The following is an 18,927-nucleotide window of genomic DNA, read 5'->3' on the forward strand; positions in this document are numbered from 1 at the left end:
TAGTCAAAGCAGAATAGAGGCTGTATTTTATACAACACAATATAGGCATTTAATAAATGTGAATATGTTTTCATTATTACTTTTCCCTTGCTATCATTAATGTTATTAATTTATGAATCACTGCAAACTTAGGAAATAGATGGTAATTGTAATGCTTAATTAAACTAGGCAAAGTGCTACCAAAGTAAATGAATAAGTAAAACTTCCAAGTTCATTTAATGAAAACCTCAGCAGTTTTATGTTATTAAAATCCATACTAGTCGGTTCTTTTTTTACAGATAAATTTTCTGATGTTTTTCTACATCAAATATTATATTAGTCTCATAATTTATATAACTGTAATGTAGGTAACCAAAAATATGTATTTTAGCACATTGGTATGTATGTGTCTTAGGTTCTACAGAAATTGAAGCAAATCAAAAATTGTTTGATGAAAATATTTTAGAACAAAAGAAAGAGAATTGGAATTTAAACAACATTCAAGGTTTTCTATGTTTTGTTATGAAACTGTTTTTTAGAAAACACATTTCAAGGGAAACTGGATTATAGGTTTATTTATAATTTAAGATCTCATCCCCCCAAAGATACAACTAGATTGTAGCAAATTACTTATTATAAAAATACTTCATGTCTAATGAGCACTTCCTATGTGCAAGGCCTCATTCTAAACTCTGTTCATATATGTGTGAGCTCACTTACACTCACAGTTCAATGAAAGAATTACTGATATTATCCTTATTTTGCCAGAGGAAACTATGGCATAAAGAGGTTAAAAATAATCTCTCTAAGGTCATAGAAAATTGAAATTTAATATTAACTGCTTAAAACTGTGTAGAAAATTTAATATTAACTGCTTAAAACTGTGTAGAAAATTTAATATTAACTGCTTAAAACTGTGTAGAAAATAAGATTTCCCACAAAACTCATAATCTAACATGGCATTTCTCCAAGTATGTTTTACTTCCCCATTACAAAATAATAGGCAATGTAAAAAAAAGAACTCCATGAACACAAAACACCAAGAGATGTTAGTTTAAACAAAGAGAGTTGTGTGTGTGTGTGTGTCTATTATATATATAGGGGTGTGTGTGTGTATTCGTGTGTGTGTGTGTGTGTGTAAATACATGACGATTCTAGTCCTTTAGTCTTTAATAGACTAATGTATATTGCGATTCATGAAAAGAAAGATATGGACAATTATTTAGCCAAAATATTTATTGAATTCCCACTACATTCTAGGTACTAGGCTAGGAACTAAGGAAGCAAAAATGACAAATATCTATTTATATATATCTATATATAGTATGGACTCCTGGAGAAGTCATGAATGATAAGGGCCATGAAGAAATACAAGGTGTGGTTTAAAGATATAAAAAGCAATCTCAGGGCGCCTGGGCGGCTCAGTCGTTAAGCATATGCCCTTGGCTCAGGTCATGATCCCAGGGTCCTGGGATCGGGCCCCACATCGGGCTCCCTGCTCGGCGGGAAGCCTGCTTCTCCATCTCCCACTCTTTCTGCTTGTGTTCCCTCTCTAGCTGTCTCTCTCTCTCTCTCTCTGCCAAAATAAATAAATAAATCTTTAAAAAAAAAAAAAAGGCAATCTCAGGGAAGTTTTGGTAGGAAATGACATTTAAGGTTTTTGGAATAAAATCAGTAGAAAAATGAGTTACTTAGCTGAAGAGAAGGGAAGATGTTCCGCTCAGAAATACATCACGTGCAAAGACGCTGAGGGTAATAGAATAGATTCAGTAATTATGAAAATTCCAGTATAGCTGGATTTGAAGAATGAAAAAATACTGCCAAAAGGTGAGCCCAATGAACGTGACTTAGGTTCAGAGACTTAGTGAGATCTGATAAGGAATTTTTTAAATTTTATCCCAAGTGTAGTTAGTCATTAAAAAAATTTTATTAAATATATGCTAATATTAATTATCTATTATATAAAGATAAAGAGTAGTAACCACTTACCTCATGGTCTGACTTAATAATAGAGGTCATATTCACTTTGCCTCCAAAGTATATTTTCAGTCTATTTGCTTCTCTCTTTATCTATTGTTACTACCCTAGTCTAAATCACCATCCATCTTTTTTCAACTTTATTACTCCCACTTCCCACCACCCTCAATTTCTTGACTTAACCCAAAGATCATTTCATCACATAAACATTAGATTATATCTCTCCCCTGCTCTAATACCTCCCGTACTGCCCATTGCTGATAAAGTACCAATGTCTCACCATGGCCATCAAGCTCCTTCATGCTTTCATTTTTATCTATGCTTTGATCTTGCCTACTCCTACTTTAGAGCTTTTGTACTTACTGTTTTGTCTTTAGCCAGTCCTTAGTATAGGCATGACAGGGGCACCCAGGCAAAAACAGGAGCAGATCAGAATTCATTTTTCACCCAGTAATATAAGATTTGTAAAGTTGTTGCTTTGTCCAATTGTATCATCTCTTTGATTTCTAGAGCTCTACCAAGAAGAACCAAGGTAACTCAAAATTCTAAATATTTCAGGCAATTTGAACAAAGACTGACACCTGATTTTCCTCAGAGGATAAAACAAAGTTTGGAGTTGGAGAATACATGAAAGTTATAATTACCTCAAACTTCTATTTTCCTTTTTATATGTGGATATATGTGTGGGGAGAAATCTGGCCATTTCTTTTTTAGTGAGAATTAAGAACCTTAATTCCCTGGTTAATGCTGAAACATACTTTCCACTGCTCTTGTTAATTATGATGCCTTACTCTTAGGACTTAAAAAAAAAGGCTTCTGTAAAACAATAGATGGATTGTTCATGTCCTTGAATGTGTCTTTCTACAGTGGGTGCTGGGATCTGGGTGTGGTTCCTGAGTTGATTACTCAGTCTAAGTGAGTAGCGGATTTTTTAAATAGCAAGCTAACACCATCTGCACAGGCTGTGTATTTTGACTGTTCATAAACTACAGGAAATCAACTCTGCCCTAATTTCCTACATGATTCAAAGGGTGGAAGCCAAGGGAATACAAGCTAATGTGACCTTTAAATACATTCCTATGATATTAAGCTTCAGATGAAATATTTTGGGAAGAGGTAGACTGCCCTTTAATATTAGGAATATGCAACTTTGCTGGTATTAGTAAATAAAACTTAGCAATTTTGAAGTCATCAGTCTTAGCCACAGGAATTGCCTCAAATTCACAGAATTTATTTATGCAAATCTTGTAAAGCTTAGAATTGTAAAGAGTATTTAAAAATAATTACAACCTAGTCATCTAGATTGGTGGCCAAATTTAATATAATATGCTTACAGTGTGACTGTTTGCAATATTATTTCTAATTATTCTTTATCTTTACATAGTTCCCAGATACTTCTTAATAGTTTTCTTAGAAGCCCTCGTATTATTAGATCTCTAATATTATTAGAGATGGCTCTCTCTATTATTATTATTCTAAATTTATAAATTTGGTGTAACCATATATTAGTTGCAAGGATTGCCTGATAAAAATGTAAGAAATTCTAAACTAAAGAGTGAATTTTCTAAGAAAATGTTGGTAATATTGATGGATGTCTATGGCAATAATGTTGTTGCTCATCAGAAAAAAATAAAGAAAGAAACAAAAAATTGCCCAAACCACTAAAATGGCAACCACAGACCTTTCAAGCACAGCTGAAACTTCAAAGTAGAAAACACTGGAATGTCACTTACATTTTCAGGTAAACATATCTGAAAAACAGAATGCAAAAGAGGTTGCAAGTCTGAGAGGAAAAATTGGACCATTCCTCTATCTAGATAGAAAGAGGTAATAACACATTTATCCCAATCCTAAAATGAGCACATGGCAATAATCACATATTTCTCCTCTATTAAAAAAATGTCATTTTTTTTAATGTGACTCCAGAAAATTGTTAACCCAGCAAAAAATTTTAAACAACTTTGTTAGAATGCCATCATGGTGCTGGCAAGCCAATTGCCCTTTCTGGTTATGGCAAAGAAATTAAAACCTGAGAAATCCTTATTCAGGAATACAAATACTAGTGAATGCAAGAGAGAGTTGATTTTTCTCCCAATTCATTTATTCAAAAACATTTGAAAGGTATATGCCAAGATTGTGCCAACTGGAGGTTCAACGATACAATATTGTCTCTGGATTCTAATAAAGAGATTCTGTCCAACTTTTACTGTAATAATGGGCGCTCAGCAGTCATGTTTATGTTTTGAGCCCTGGTCCCTGAGTTTGGCTGATTAGAGTAGTGGTGAGTTCTCAGTCTAAGCTGGAATCATCAAATTCTCTCCCCAGCAAATTTGGGAAGGGAGTTCAGAGGTTTACTCCATGGAGCTGGAACTATAATGTATAGACTCTTGAGCTCCAGGTTAGCCATATTGTATTCTGTCATGAGGATGGTTTACAAAGAGAGAAAATACTGAAGGAAATGAAGACCAAGAAACAAAGACAATAGTGAGAAAAACCTCGGTTGACCTTGGTTAGAGTTTCAGATCCTTATGCCTGTTTTTCTTGATGAAAACTTGCTGTACTCCAGCCCTTGGGTTCCATTAAACATTTCTCAATCTTTACATTAGAATCCTCTATTTTCCTCAATCCAGTTTGTATTGCTTCTGTTAATTGCAAGTAAAATCCCCTTGTATAAGTTAACTCTAAGGGCATTTTATTCTAGCGTGGAGCCAGAAAACTAAGCCCATAATTATAATACAGGTGCTAACTGGTAAATAAAGCACATGGAGAGGATTATACACCAAACTAAGCTAGAAGGGATGATGCGTGTTGAAAGCAAGGAAGAACGAAGATAGAGATAAAGACAGAAAAATGCTCCTGAAGTGAAGGTTGCCATAAATTTAATGCATGGTCCATATGCTAATAAATATAGCAGAAAAACAAAGCAGGCACAAGAAAATATATGCAAGATTTGAGAGTGCATATGATTGATATATACTAGATTTGGGTTCTCTCTGTGTCTTTATAATACATGTGTGGGGCAAGACTTCCAGGTAACAATTATCCTGAATCAGAGGGGACTAGTTTTGTTCTAAGGTAAAATGAGGGGGAGCACAGAGAAAACTGTGTACATGCATGTATCTGCACACACACACACACACATGCACACATTCCTGTTTGCCAGGGCATCAAGCCAATATCCAAAACAGTGACTATTAATTCAATATCTCTATTTCTTTGAGATGCAACAGATATTCAAAAGAGTTAGATCAGCATAGGTGTTATCAGTGGAAAATAAAAGGCCTACTGACTTCATTAAGATAAACTTTGCCATTGATGTTAAAGAAGTAAAATCTCTTTTTGAAATAGTTATTAGCCAACCTCTATAAGGAATGCTATTCCTGTACCAGTTTCATACTTAAGAACTTAACCTACTTCAGTTGGCTGTAGATTTCCTTTGCCTCAGGCTTTCTAGTTAGTTGGTTATTGTGACAAAAAGTCTTACTGCAATTTCCCTTCAGAACCTATAAGAAGGACTCAAGTTAAGTTCCATCAGGTCTATTTTAAATGCCTTGATATCATATCAACAAGATCTACTACTTCCCATTTCATTCATAAAAATGTAATACCACAGGGGGACGCCTGGGTGAATCAGTCAATTAAGCATCTGACTCTTGATTTCAGCTCAGGTCATGATCTTAGGGTAGTGAGATCGAGGCCCGTGTCAGGCTTCACACCCAGTGTGGAGACTGCTTAGTATTCTCTCTTTCTCTCTCCCTTTGCCCCTCCCCCTCTCCTCTTTATCTCTCTCTAAAAAAAAAAAAAAAAAAGTAATACCACAGGAACATTGAAAGCAAAACAGGTTGGCTTTTATAATTTTTTCAAATTTCACCACATTTTTTTCCCTTCTGATATGAATATGCTATTTGGGAGCCAAAAGTTTTATTCTCAAAAGAAATATGGATAGTAAAACAAACAATTCAATAAACACACACACAAAACAAAACCAAGGAAAAGAATAAACCTACTGAAATGAATTGAAGAAGTCCACACCTTCCCCACAGTCAACGGAGCTACCAAGTTCCTTTGACCCAAGGAGTCTCAAAATACTGAAACCATCCCTAACACTCCACAAAAGTAACCCGATATGGAGAAATATGCACAGATCCATTATTTGCAGTATTACTAGCTTATCTATCATAAAATTTTAAATCTAAAAAAGTCCTAGAAATTATTTTTAGTCTTCTGATATTACCAGAAATGGACGCCCAAAGAGGTTAAAAGATTCTTGGAATAATCTATGTCTTCTTGTCTGCCAGCAGTCACAACTTAACGTTCCAATGACATCATCTCTGGACCTATAATAACCTCCTTAATATCTGTATTCTTCAATGATCTCCCTCTCCATAAAAAGTATAGAATAATTACCATAAGTTAAAATTAATGTTTTTCTGTCTGTAAAATTTTCTACGATACATCTCTTTTATGGTATGTTACCCAGAAGTGTACGGAACCTATCTTACCTTTGCTTTGATACTGTTTCTTTAGGAGTCTGCACTATTCATGATCACCTCCAACATAAAACTGAAACCACTTTTTTAAGGCTGGAATTAGATTGCTCTCTACATAACCACTCATCCACCTCCGTCTTTAATAGTATCTTTAGTTATTGACTACCCCACTACAACTTATTCCATCTCCAAACATAACAACATTCTTCTGAGCCAGTTAACTGAATAGTTCCTTCAAACCTTTTCATCTAAAGTCCTGATGAAATCTCTCTTTTCTGTTCTTCTAATGTATATTTGATTTATTTATTCTGGGAAGATGACCCATAAAAATCCTTCTGGACACCATTGTTTTATTAGTCCCTTTCTCTGTTCAGCATTTTTTAACAATGCTATTCATATCATTGAACCACAGACAGTCCTTGACTTAGAATTTTTTCCCCAGCAATGGCTGTGGATTACACCACGCAAGGCATAGATGATGGAAATTACTGGTAATACTGCATAATTCATAATTTGTGGAACAGTTTTTCTCTATGCCAAGCAAAAGGGCCAGTACAATAATAGACATCATGACTTTAATGTTATTAACACCATTAACCAAATTCTAGTCAAATAAAAAATATGTTGACCCATTGGCTGGCTTATGTTTACGTTTGTTGTTTTGCCATTGTTTGGTTATGTTTGTTTATTTATCTGGTGGTGTGTGTGTGTGCATGCACGTGCATGTGTGTGTATTTATGTGTTTCAGTTTTAGACATATGGCACACCTAAAAAAAAAAAGTCTGATATTTTTATATCATGCAAATTCTAAATAATCAGATGACCATGCCAAGCATCACTTCAGTAACTGTCTCTAGCCCCTTTGACTATATCAGAACTGGCAATTGTTCTTGTCATGAGATGAGTTAAAAAGCAATGAAGTACACCAATACCAACACCACACCCACCGTCACTCACAAATGTGTGTGTGTGCATGCCTGTGCACATTTATAATCTCATCAGCCTACAGTTAGATCTAACAATTCTGCTCATAGAATTAAAGGCTCTAAGAAAGCAGACTTCCTAGTCTTGTTTTAGGATAACACATAGCTCTGGATATAATCCTCCTTGGCATCTATAATGCAGAGGTCCACCTTGGTTTTTTAATTCTCTCCTTTAATAACTTAGTGTTTTTTAAGTTACTTCCTGCCATCACAGAGAGAACTACGATTGCAAAGTGTCCTTTTCCTTCCCCCTACATGGATCATCTTTAAACATTTATATTAATAAATGATCTCCTACACTCTGAAAAACTTTTAAATTTGATATATTTCAGTCTCACTGAGTTGTAAACAGTTCCATTTTCCTTCAGCATTTAGATTTTATTAGCTTTCAAAAAAATATTAAATTAACATGTTGAATAATAAAAGAGTCAATAAGATGTTTTTTACAAGCTTTGCATACAAATTTAAGGAAAAGATTGTTGAAGAGCTGACAGACTGAAAACAGTAACAGTTAATGGACACATAGTGCAGGATAAATCACGTTCTTTATGGAAATTCGCAGAAAATAATCTTTGAAGACAATTTCTTTTCATCAGGGTAAGCCATGAGCAAAGATTATAAAAACAAAAGAAACTTTTGTGTCGCACTCACATGAAGGATCCAAACAGGGATTTTTAAAAGTCAGACTGTAGTCAAAGTATGATGCATAAAAACATATTTTGTTAATCTGTGGTTTGAAAGAACCACATGAACTTCACTTGCCCTTGAATTTCGGCACCTCATTTTTAACTGTACTTAGTTTACATTTTACTTACAGAGATTAATCTTCTCTTTTGCTAAGTGCATTGGAAATCATGAGCACTCACTATGTAAATGATGTAGGAAATGTATCCCCCAAGTATGAAATAAAGCTCTAAGTAGATAATGCTAATAAATATTAATATGTGAAGATAGCAAAGGAATATTAAATGATTAAGCTGCCCAAAATAAGAATAATAATATACCTAAACTCTCAAGGAAGCCATTCAGTATTTTAGGGTTCTACAAATACTAACAAAAGCAGAACCTGCAGAGAATCGTAGATCCTAAAAGCTTTCTGACTGGAATCACCAGAAGAACAAGAATGGGCAGTGGTTACAACTAACCAGGTGAAGAGTTGACTCAGTTGGTTATGGCTGATAGTTAATTCTCATAGACATGGTCTACTTTATCATGTCTCATAATCAGGTTTTCCTATAGAAATTACCACACGCCAGTCTTTCTCTTAAAAAAAAAAAAAAAGAAAGAAAGTACTTTGTAGGGCTTGGGAGTCTCTGGGGATTTTGGCTCCATCCTAACCATATTACCCATTTTCGGTCTTCAGAAAACTGGATAATGAATACTGAAGTCAAGGGAATAGACCTTGTTTCACAGAGTGTAGAAACCTTTGTCATGCAAAGAAGTGAAGTCCACTGCCCTGTATCAGAGTTCTTTCTAGCACCCTCTGATATTACTATGAAGTGACCTGACTGGTGACTGGGTCAGTAGGGTTTTCTAAGAAAGAATTTGTACCAAGCCATAAAGGTTTTGTTTCCATATTTAAGAAGGGGAGTAGAGTAGATGGAGGATGGTTCCTCGGGACACCACCCCTCCCAAGCCCCATCTCAGTTCCATCAAGGAAAAGACAAAAATTGTATACTGTATATATTAGCAGCCCGCTAACAAGCTCTGAGTGTGGTTGTAAGGTGATTTCTCATCCCTGCAAGATTTGAAAAGGATGCCTGTCTACCCACCCACATTAGCAATGACTCCGTGGTCTGTACGATAAATAAGGGAACTGAGATGGAGATATTAAAAGTCAGTATTCTTAATCACAGAACTTCTGCAGCAGTTTAAATTGCACTTCTTGCTTATGAGGATTATGTAAAACCAATAGTAAGAGAATGACCTGGAAACAACTGAATAGCCGCAGCATGATTGTTACCCTGCTTGCAAAAATCAGAGAAACACAAGAAAGGGAAAAGGGAGTTATGAGAGGAAGCAGTACAAAGCAAATAGCACAACGCAAAGAGTCTATAGATGTGATTTCAAGTAATTCAGTCAGTTTCTATACAGCGCATAGCTTTCAGCCTCAATAAAAAGCCAATTATTAATCCTGCAATTACCCAGCCTTATCGCTACTGCCCACACATGCTGACTATGGCTAGAATTCTAGATGATATTCTTTTCATTAGTGTGGCCAAAGGGAAATTTAATTAGAGACACATCTCTTGAATGGACAAGGGAAAATATAAGGATTAACAAATTAATCCTAATGCTTAATTACATTAAAATGTTTATCATTCCATATAGGAAATATTGACACTCTAGCTAACCTCCTCTTTATCTGTCCTCTCTTATATAACAGTGAACACACTATTTTTGAAGAGGAAAAAAGGTGGGATTTCCTTCCTGCCAGTGTGTGCACTGCACAGGAAGAAATAATCAACCCAGTTTATTCTGGACCCTATCAGTTCCTGACCACATTCCGTAAATGCAGGCATTCGGAAGAAAACAAACTGATACACAGGTAACAGAAACCAAACGATGTACTGATGGAGAGATAGGGAAACTGTGACTAAATGAATTCAGGTAAGTCTAAAATAGAGCAATGGAAAGAAACGGGGTGGGTGGAGGGGGGCTATTTAAAGAGATAGTCATAATTGCATCACAAACCTCTATTATCCAAGCCAATTCCTCTTCCATAAATTGTAATCTCTGCCTGCCCACATCATTCATTCTCAGTTTCCTTTTTCTGGCCTTCTCCCTGTACTGCACGTGTGCGCAGGTAAGATAATGTGTGTGCTTTCTTGGGGGATTTCTCAGCTGTGTAAAAATAAGGCCCAGGTCTACGGTGGTAGGACACCCACTCAAACCTTTACGTGTGTCTGCTGGAACTTTACTGTTATTGTTTTGACATTTAAGAAAGAGATGCATGTTTTTCACTTTGGAAGGTGGACATCTGTTTTTCAGAATTCTCTCCAGAAGCTGGAGCTTTCTAGCAGGAGCATATTAAATTAAAGAGGCTCTGCCATCTTGCCCCCTACTTGAGTCCCTCGATCAAAACTATTTCAAGAAACAGAACAGAGAAACTTATGAATAAGCTTACAAGCACGAAGAGTCTCCTGGCGTTGATTAAAGAAGTCTATACAATGTTCACTCCAAAGTAATCTATGCTAATGCAATTTACTAGGAAGAAGGAAGTTGAGCTCTGAGCTGTGACATATGGAGAGTTGCCTGAGGAGCCAGGTAGCCCAGAACTTCAGAAAAAATTGCGTAATTCCCATGAAAATTAATTCTGTCTCTTTTTATTAAGAAAAATCTAACCTAAAATGCATATAATCATTTGTGTCTGGTTCTGGCATGTTGAACACCATGGTGAAAAGGCAGGACAATGTTTCATGAAACGTGCATAGGAGAAACTCTTTTTGGTGTGTTGTTTCATTTGGGCTTTATTTTAGGAGGGGGTTCTGTTTTGATTTTCCTCTGGAAAGTAGACATTGCCAGCTACATCAAAGTGTAGTTTCCAAAATATGAAATTGCAAAGCCCTCAGAACATATCTAGTTCATCTGGAATTTGTAAATATATTCACTCGCTATTCTCCAGGGGGAAAATGGTTTGTTTTAGATGAATTTTGGATGTAAATTCTAAACAGGTGGACAGAACAGCAGGAGATATCAGGCTTTCCGCAGGGGGGCCGTGCCACATAGTTGCAGAAAATGAATCACGGGGATCAGTGGTAAAAGAAATCAGATTTGCCAAGCCAAATATTTATATATGAAAGGAGCGTGAATGCTCAGTAAAATATAGACCAGGGATTCAAAGCCATGTGTCCACAACCACAATCATGCAGACTCATTGCAAGCCACTGACAGGACTTCACAAAAACAACACGCACATTTTTAATTCAATTTTCCAAATTTTGTGTTATAGCCTGAGTGTTCACATGGTGAAAAACATCTCTTCCTATAGACAGACTGCACGTGCACCTGGGAGTAAAGTTGTTTCTTAATTACAGACATTTGTGAGCTTCCCGCTGACGACACCATTTGTGACACCGACAGGAACAGAGTTCAAATGGAGAGGTGATGAACTTTATATCCCTCCAAGTTAAATAGTACAGAAGAGAGCGAGGGAGTCCCTGTGTCATTTTCTAGCAAGGTACAAATTGTCCCGAGAATAAATAGCGGATGTTGTTTTTGGTGCCATACTCCCAGGGGGACATAGATATTTTTGTGGAATTTCCATTTATTGCTGGCATTCCAAGAAATGGCAGTTTGTTTGTGTTCTTCCTAGTTGGCAATTTGCAGGAAGCTTGAGAATTTTAATGAAAAAAAATGCATTTTAGACCTTTCAAAACATTGGAAGTTCGGTGTTTAGTGGCCTTGGATTACAAGGCTTCTTGAAAAGTCGTGTTCATCTGTGTCTCCCAGCCGTAAATGAGGAAGGCTCCTCGGCAATGTTTGCCTTCTCACAGCCCCCCCTGATTGTCCCAGGTGTTTTGCTCTGCATGACAACCAATATAATGATAATAATGTCATTAAGATTTACTGAGCATTTACTACTTACAAGACACTGGATTAAATGTTTTGTATTCATTATCTCACTTAATCCTCACTCTAACTCTGGGAGTTAAGTAGCATTATTATCCCCTTTACAAAATGGATGAGGAAGCTGTAGTTTGAAGAGGTTAATTAATTTGTCTGAGATTATTCATTCTAATCTTTGGTACCACCAGACTCAAAAGTAGAATTCTCTGACAATAAAGCCATGTGAGGCCTCTCAGTGCAAAGTGACCTGACTATTCTCCAAGTTGATCATTTTAATTTTCACTAATTGCAGTTTTAGAGTATCAGCCTTCAAAAATTACCTCAAAACACTGTGGTAAGCCCATGTTGTTTGACTTGATTGAACTTGCCTTTTCATGGACCCTGCAAAAGATATCTGCTGACTTTTCTCTCCAGCAGTTCTCTTGTCCCAGGTAAATGACGAAGGTGATGGCTTAGTACTCATTCCTCAGCCCTTAGGTGTTTAACTGCCAATTTCTTCTTACTGGAACCTCCACTCTAGGCAGCCCAATGAGATAAGACCTACGAAGACCATGTGCATGGTCTATTTTCCTAGTGGTCCTCATCTAATTGACAATAACTCATTCATCTTTACTTCACCCAAGTCTGGGCTTGTAAGTTCCCCCATAGAACAGTGCTCCGATCAGATTAACCACCAAGGCTGTGAGTCAAGCCACATTTATCCTAGATGTTTGTAGGTGGGAGTTAGACCATCATTTGTCCTTACCTTCTAATGGCGGAGGGTCACATGTAAGTTCTTTGTGGACCTCCATAAAATATCTCCACTATAAGCTTGATGAAAGAGGGCAAGAAATTCTCTTGCAACGGGGATGAAGGAGAGAATGAAACTCAAAACACAGTCTTTACAAATATTATGTCCTCCTAAGAATTATCTCTCATTCACCCTCATGAAATCTCAAAGTGGCTGAGGAAACTCAAAATTCTTAGACCAGATTCTATAGAATTTACATTGTAAACATGCATGTGGTGATAAGGCAAACATTTTAGCATGTTCAATGTCAGTGACTGGTAAAGATTTTAATTTTTTATATCCTGTTATATCTGTAACATTATATTTATGTAGCTATGTTTTTTATTTGTACCAGTTTCCTCAGCTTATTATATATCTTTCAAGGATTGTTCTTTAAATTTACTAAATATTACATTTGCTGGTACACCGTAATTAATTTAATGTCTCCTCTATTGTTGTTCATAAAGTTGTTTACAATTTTTAAAATAATATAAAACAATATTGATTTATAAATATTTAACCAAATCCCTAATCAAAAACTAAGGATAGTCACTTAGAAATGCAACGATTGAGTCTACATGCTTGAATTGTAGGGTTTTGAGCATATAGTATCAAATTTACCTTCTAGTAAGTAGTATGATAGTATCTTTTTTTCTTTTCTGTACCAGTAGGAACATTGGGTATTATAATTTTTAAATATATTTGATATTTTACTAAATTAATTTAAAAATGTACGGACTACCATGGTTATATTTAAGACTTTTGCCTTCCTTCATTATAATTTAAGGTTCACAGTATTCAAATTTAACATATTATTTCAAAAGAAAAAAACATGTTTAATGGCATTAAACTATCACTTATCTTTTTGAATACCATTCTAATATTGGATTATTTTAAATGAATAGGTAAAATGATAGTAAATACTTGTTGTTAAGATAAAATAATCTATAATTACTTATTTCTTACCAAAACAAGGATAAAAAGTGAGATTCTTTGTGCAAAACATAAAATATCTCCCATCCTTTTTAAGAAATTTCCATTCTTTAGACTGGAATTGCCCATTTTATTTCTTTTCTTTATTTTTTTTTTCCCGAAGTGTGCAGGACTTATTCTGCCAGAGTTATTAATGTGTCAGCATTTCCATCCTTTTTGAGAGGTTTATAAATCAGCCATAAAAAATGTGATACTGGCGTAAACTTGGCATATATTCTTAGCCCAGAAGCATTATTTTTTTTCACACTTTTTAAATGAAATAGTTTGGCTGCTATGAACCTACAAAAAGGCAAAATCTAAATGTTTTCTGACTCTATATATGTTATGCCCTTTTCCTAAAAAGATCTGTTCAACAAAGAGGAAAGGAAAATTTAGAGACAGTTCAAGATAACAGCTTCAGGGAAGTCATTACAAGTTTGCCCTGTCAAAGATTTCTGTGTTAATAGCTTCATGTATACATCAATGCATACATAATAATAACTTCAGAACTTGTTTGACTCCCACTTAGGCAGCAGTGGGAAAACATAGTCAAGAGAGAACAGGCAGCATACAAACTGAGGTATTTATTTAAACATTTTAACCACTGAAATTCTTTCTTTTTATCACCCACATTTTTGTAACCAAAGCTCCCTGAATATAGCTAATAGAAGATAACATAGCAGAAGTGGCAACATGTTACAAAAAAGGAAAGTATACAAAGCTCACTTATAGATCTGCTCAACATCTTCTCTCTCTACACAGTGCTCTGGTTTCTTGGAGTCAGGCGGTTGGGGGGAGGTGGGGAAACAAAAGGAAAAGAAAGATTTCATTATTGTTGCTACCTAACGCTTTTTAAATTTCAGAAAAAGTCTGAGGCATTTTTTTATTTGATTATTTTAACATGTGAAGACATTCAAATAATATTAAGAAAAATTGCCTTATATCAAATATTTCTGTAATTATCTCACTTATAAAGCTTTCTTGAAGTAGTAACCACATAATCATTGAAAAGCAATTATGAAGAATTAAAATATACATTTGTTGTTTCTTTTCTTCTTCCTACTTGTAAAATAAACATTGCCCAAATAGTAATAACTAAGAGAAATTTTATAGTCTTACCACATAGCTGATAATCAAAAGTAAGAATAAAGTAAGTCTAGAGTATTTGTTTGAAGTGTATCCTCTATATCTTATATTTCAAAGGGGAAACTGAGGTGAGTGTTAATAGGTAATCATTCCCTAAGGGAACCTATTTTTCAATGAAATATTTAGTGTCTCACACAAAAATCACCAAAAACCTTCTTGACAGAGGTCATTGACCTTGAACAGATGATATTTCACTACCAAAGACTGCCAGGTTGTTTTACCAAGAATATACTCCAAGTAATATCTGATTTTATATTTCTACTCTAGAAAATGTCCTCCCTATTAAAAGCATAGGAAATAAAAAGAAAACCTTGGATGGAGGATAATATTTAAATGTAGAAGCAAAGAAGTTTCCTAGTATGATAAAATATTGCCCAGTTCCTGTATCTCAAAGAACAAATAAGATATTTCACGTCCATATCCAGATGGATTTTGACTCGCTCTCATTTTATAATGATTCAACCATTTTCAAATCACAGATTCTATTCTCAGATCAAAAATTATTCATCACCAATGTCACATAGCTTTTTCTATAATATATACTACAATTCACATAAATCATTTTGGAGGGCCATATGAAAATAACTCTGACTTAAGATTTAATTCATGGTTATTATAATTTATAAAATTTCTGACAAAGAACTTCAATAGCATACTCATCAGCTTTGTTTTCCTCTCTCTATTTCTTCGTAACAGAAATACTCAGGTCTACAGTACAAAAAAAATATTTAACTTGTGTTTCATTTAAAATTAGATCCATTATCAAGATTCTCTTGGGGCTACAGAGCCTAGTAACAGGTCAAGAAATGTTTATCTGCAGGGAGAGCAAGGCTTTGCTCCAAACTCCAAAGGTCCTGTGCTACAACTCACCTACAAGGACATCCCAAGGGCCCCTAAGGGCATCCCTGTCTGCCACCGCCACTGTAAACCTCATTGGATCTGCTGGATCACACCTGGACCTGCTGCAGATCTCTCTTCTGTTCTGGGCCTTACTCAAAACCAGCAGCTCTTTGGGTCTATCAAGAAATGGGCCAGTGGGGCAGCTGGGTGGCTCAGTCGTTAAGCGTCTGCCTTTGGCTCAGGTCGTGATCCCAGAGTCCTGGGATCGAGCCCCACATCAGGCTCCTTGCTCAGCGGGAAGCCTGCGTCTCCCTCTCCCACTCCCCCTGCTTGTGTTCCCTCTCTCGTTGTATCTCTCTCTGCCAAATAAATAAATAAAATCTTTAAAAAAGAAGAAAAAGGGCTGGAGTAACATACCTAGATGAGGAATTTGTTCCTTCCCAAATCCAAAAGGCTCCCTAAGCATTGTCCCTTGTGTGCGTGTGCACACTTACAGTCCTACCTTTAAGAAATAGGATCATCCCTTTCTTTAAGAAGAGGAAAATGGATTTGAGAGTTTAAATAACTTACCCTGAGTCACTTAGATAGGAAAGAGCAGAACTAAAGTTTCAACAAAAGATACATTTCGTCTGTTTGAAAGATTATGTTCTTTCAGTGACATCCTACTCTCCTTCCCTTGTACCCTCTCCCCTCTCTGGCTTTAAGAAAAACTAGGCACTGTTGTTGTAGCAAATACAACAATGATAAGTGCATCCATCCACTCATTTCACATATTTTATTAATAACTTACCATGTGTTAGGCCTACACTTAGTATTGAGAATATAAATATTAAGTTATCATCATTTATATCCTCCAGTAGCTGAATCTAGTGCAGAGACAAATAGTCAGACTAAAATTATATATTAGTTAGTTATACAGATTAGCATAAAAAGAAATGTGGTCCCAGATTTAGTGGTGGGAGAAGAGAGGAAGGAGGGTTTGTGTGTGTGTGTGTGTGTGTGTGTGTTAATTGAAATAAGGCAGGTCTGTATTAAAAGACAAAGAAAAGTGTGTAAAAGTTGCTAACATTATAAGAATTATAAGTACCTTGGTATTGCTAGAGTGTAAGTACATAGAGGAAAGAGATAAAATTAACTAGATAGATAGGCAGTGGCCCCATCATACAGAGCTATATATATGCAGTATGGATTAGAAGGCTTGAAATATTTAAAGCATAGGCATGGGGAGAGAATAACAGAATCTAGATACTAAAAATAATATTCTTTTGGCAATGTGGAGCCTGGTTTTGAAAGCATGTGATCTACTACAGGTGAGCTATGCCCCTTTTGACAATTAAAAAGACATGACTACAGGGGTGCTGGGTGGCTCAGTCACTAAGCATCTGCCTTCGGCTCAGGTCATGATCCCAGGGTCTTGGAATTGAGCCCTGCATTGGGCTCCCTGCTCGGCGGGAAGCCTGCTTCTCCCTCTCCCATCCCCCCTGCTTGTATTTCCTCTCTCACTGTCTCTCTGTCAAATAAATAAATAACATCTTAAAAAAAAAAAAAAAAAAGACATGACTGCAAAATTCTTTGCTACTCTTCTAACCAAGAAGTTCAATCTCTTAAATACAGAGAACAAACTGATGGTTGCCAGACAGGAGGATGGTGGGGGAATGGGTGAAATAGATAAAGGAGATTAAGAGTACATTTAATCTTGATGAGCACTGACAAATGTATAGAATTGTTGAATTATTATACACCTGAAACTAACATAGCACTGTATGTTTATGATAGATAGATAAATGATAGATAGATAATAGAGAATAGATAGATCGATCAATCGATTGATAGATAGATAAAAGAAGTTGAGTCTCTTAATCATCCCTTGTATCTGAGAAAAGAAGGGGAGATAAAAACTTGGTAGGCTAATGTAACCATCCAGTCAAGATTATTGTGAGCCTTATCTAGGACAGTAGCCTTAAAAATGGAAAGGAGGTGTTACATGTGAGAAATGTTTAAGACATAAAATTCTAAAGAAGCATACAATTTGGTGGTGACAGACTTGTAGATAAGAATCTATAATGAAAAGCAGAGTGTAATAAATAGAGTTATAGTAACAGACACTATGCCTTGAAGCATATGCCAGACACTCTTGGTGCATTACTCATATCCTCTAGGTGCTCACCTTTCCAGACTTGCAAATGATGTCCACCCTGCCTGAGGACTTTGGCAGAGCCCTTCTGCTAGAAGCATCCAAGAGTCAGTGCCCCTATGAGCAACCCTCAGCCAACATTAGAATTTCAGGATAAATAAATACTTCATCATCCTCATGCCCTGGGTGTGATAATGCTGAGGACTTTTCTATTCCATCTCCCTCAATTCCTAGAGGAACTGAGGCTCAATAGCCCACAGTGGTGACCAACTCATTAACATACCCTCTTCTCCCTTTTGGGGTCTCCTTACAATAAACTACTCTCACACAAGTCCTTGCCTTAAAATGATCTTTTGAAAATTTCTATAAACCAATAAAAGGTAAAGAGATTGAATTAGTAATTTTGAGACTTCCCACAAAGAAAAGTTCAAGTGCAGATGACTTCATTGGTAAATTCTGCTAAACATTTAAAGAAGACTTAATACCATTTTTTATAAAATCTTCCAAAAAATGAAAGAGGAGGGAAGCCTTCTCAATTCCTTCTATGAGGTCAATCAGTATTACCATGATACCCAAATCAGACAAAGACATCATCAGGAAAGGAAACTATAATATCCCCTATGATTATTGCATAAAAATCCTCAACAAAATATTGCAAAACAAAACCAGCAACATATAAAAAGGAATATAGACCATGAAAAAGTGCGATTTATCGCAGAAATGGAAATTCGCTTAACATCGGCAAAATGATCAATGTAATACACTATGTTAATAGAAAGAACAAAAACCACATGATCACTTCAATAGATGCAGAAAAAGCATCTAACAAAATCTGACACCTTTCAGGATAAACATCCTTAACAAGCTTGCATTTGGAAGGACCTGTGTCAACCTGTTAAAGGACATCTACCAAAAAACCCACACTAACAATCCACTTGACAGTGAAGACTGGATTCTTTTCCCTTTATAGCAGGAACAAGAATGATACCCAGTGTCCTCTGTTTACATGGTACTGGACGTCCTCACTGGGGCAAAAAGTCTGGGGAGTGATTTCTAATGGGCATGGGA

General features: G+C 35.8%; 1 long non-coding RNA gene across 3 annotated transcripts in view; it reads left to right on the forward strand.

Annotated features, from left to right (window-relative positions):
• Positions 1-18,927, forward strand: part of LOC129046453 (uncharacterized) — an 88,579-nt gene that overhangs the window by 23,264 nt on the left and 46,388 nt on the right. For 2 of the 3 annotated variants that reach the window (XR_010410887.1, XR_008507794.2), the window contains exons 3-4: positions 9,816-10,039; positions 10,421-12,517. This is a non-coding gene — a long non-coding RNA (uncharacterized LOC129046453). Of the gene's footprint in view, positions 1-9,815; positions 10,040-10,420; positions 12,518-18,927 lie in introns of those variants that run through there. The other variant, XR_010410888.1, reaches the window with a different exon arrangement.

The sequence above is a fragment of the Mirounga angustirostris genome, unplaced genomic scaffold (genome assembly GCF_029215605.1).
Source record: "Mirounga angustirostris isolate CCGP_5_RB_7025 unplaced genomic scaffold, mMirAng1.0.hap1 SCAF_4, whole genome shotgun sequence".
Classification (NCBI taxonomy): Eukaryota; Metazoa; Chordata; class Mammalia; order Carnivora; family Phocidae; genus Mirounga; species Mirounga angustirostris.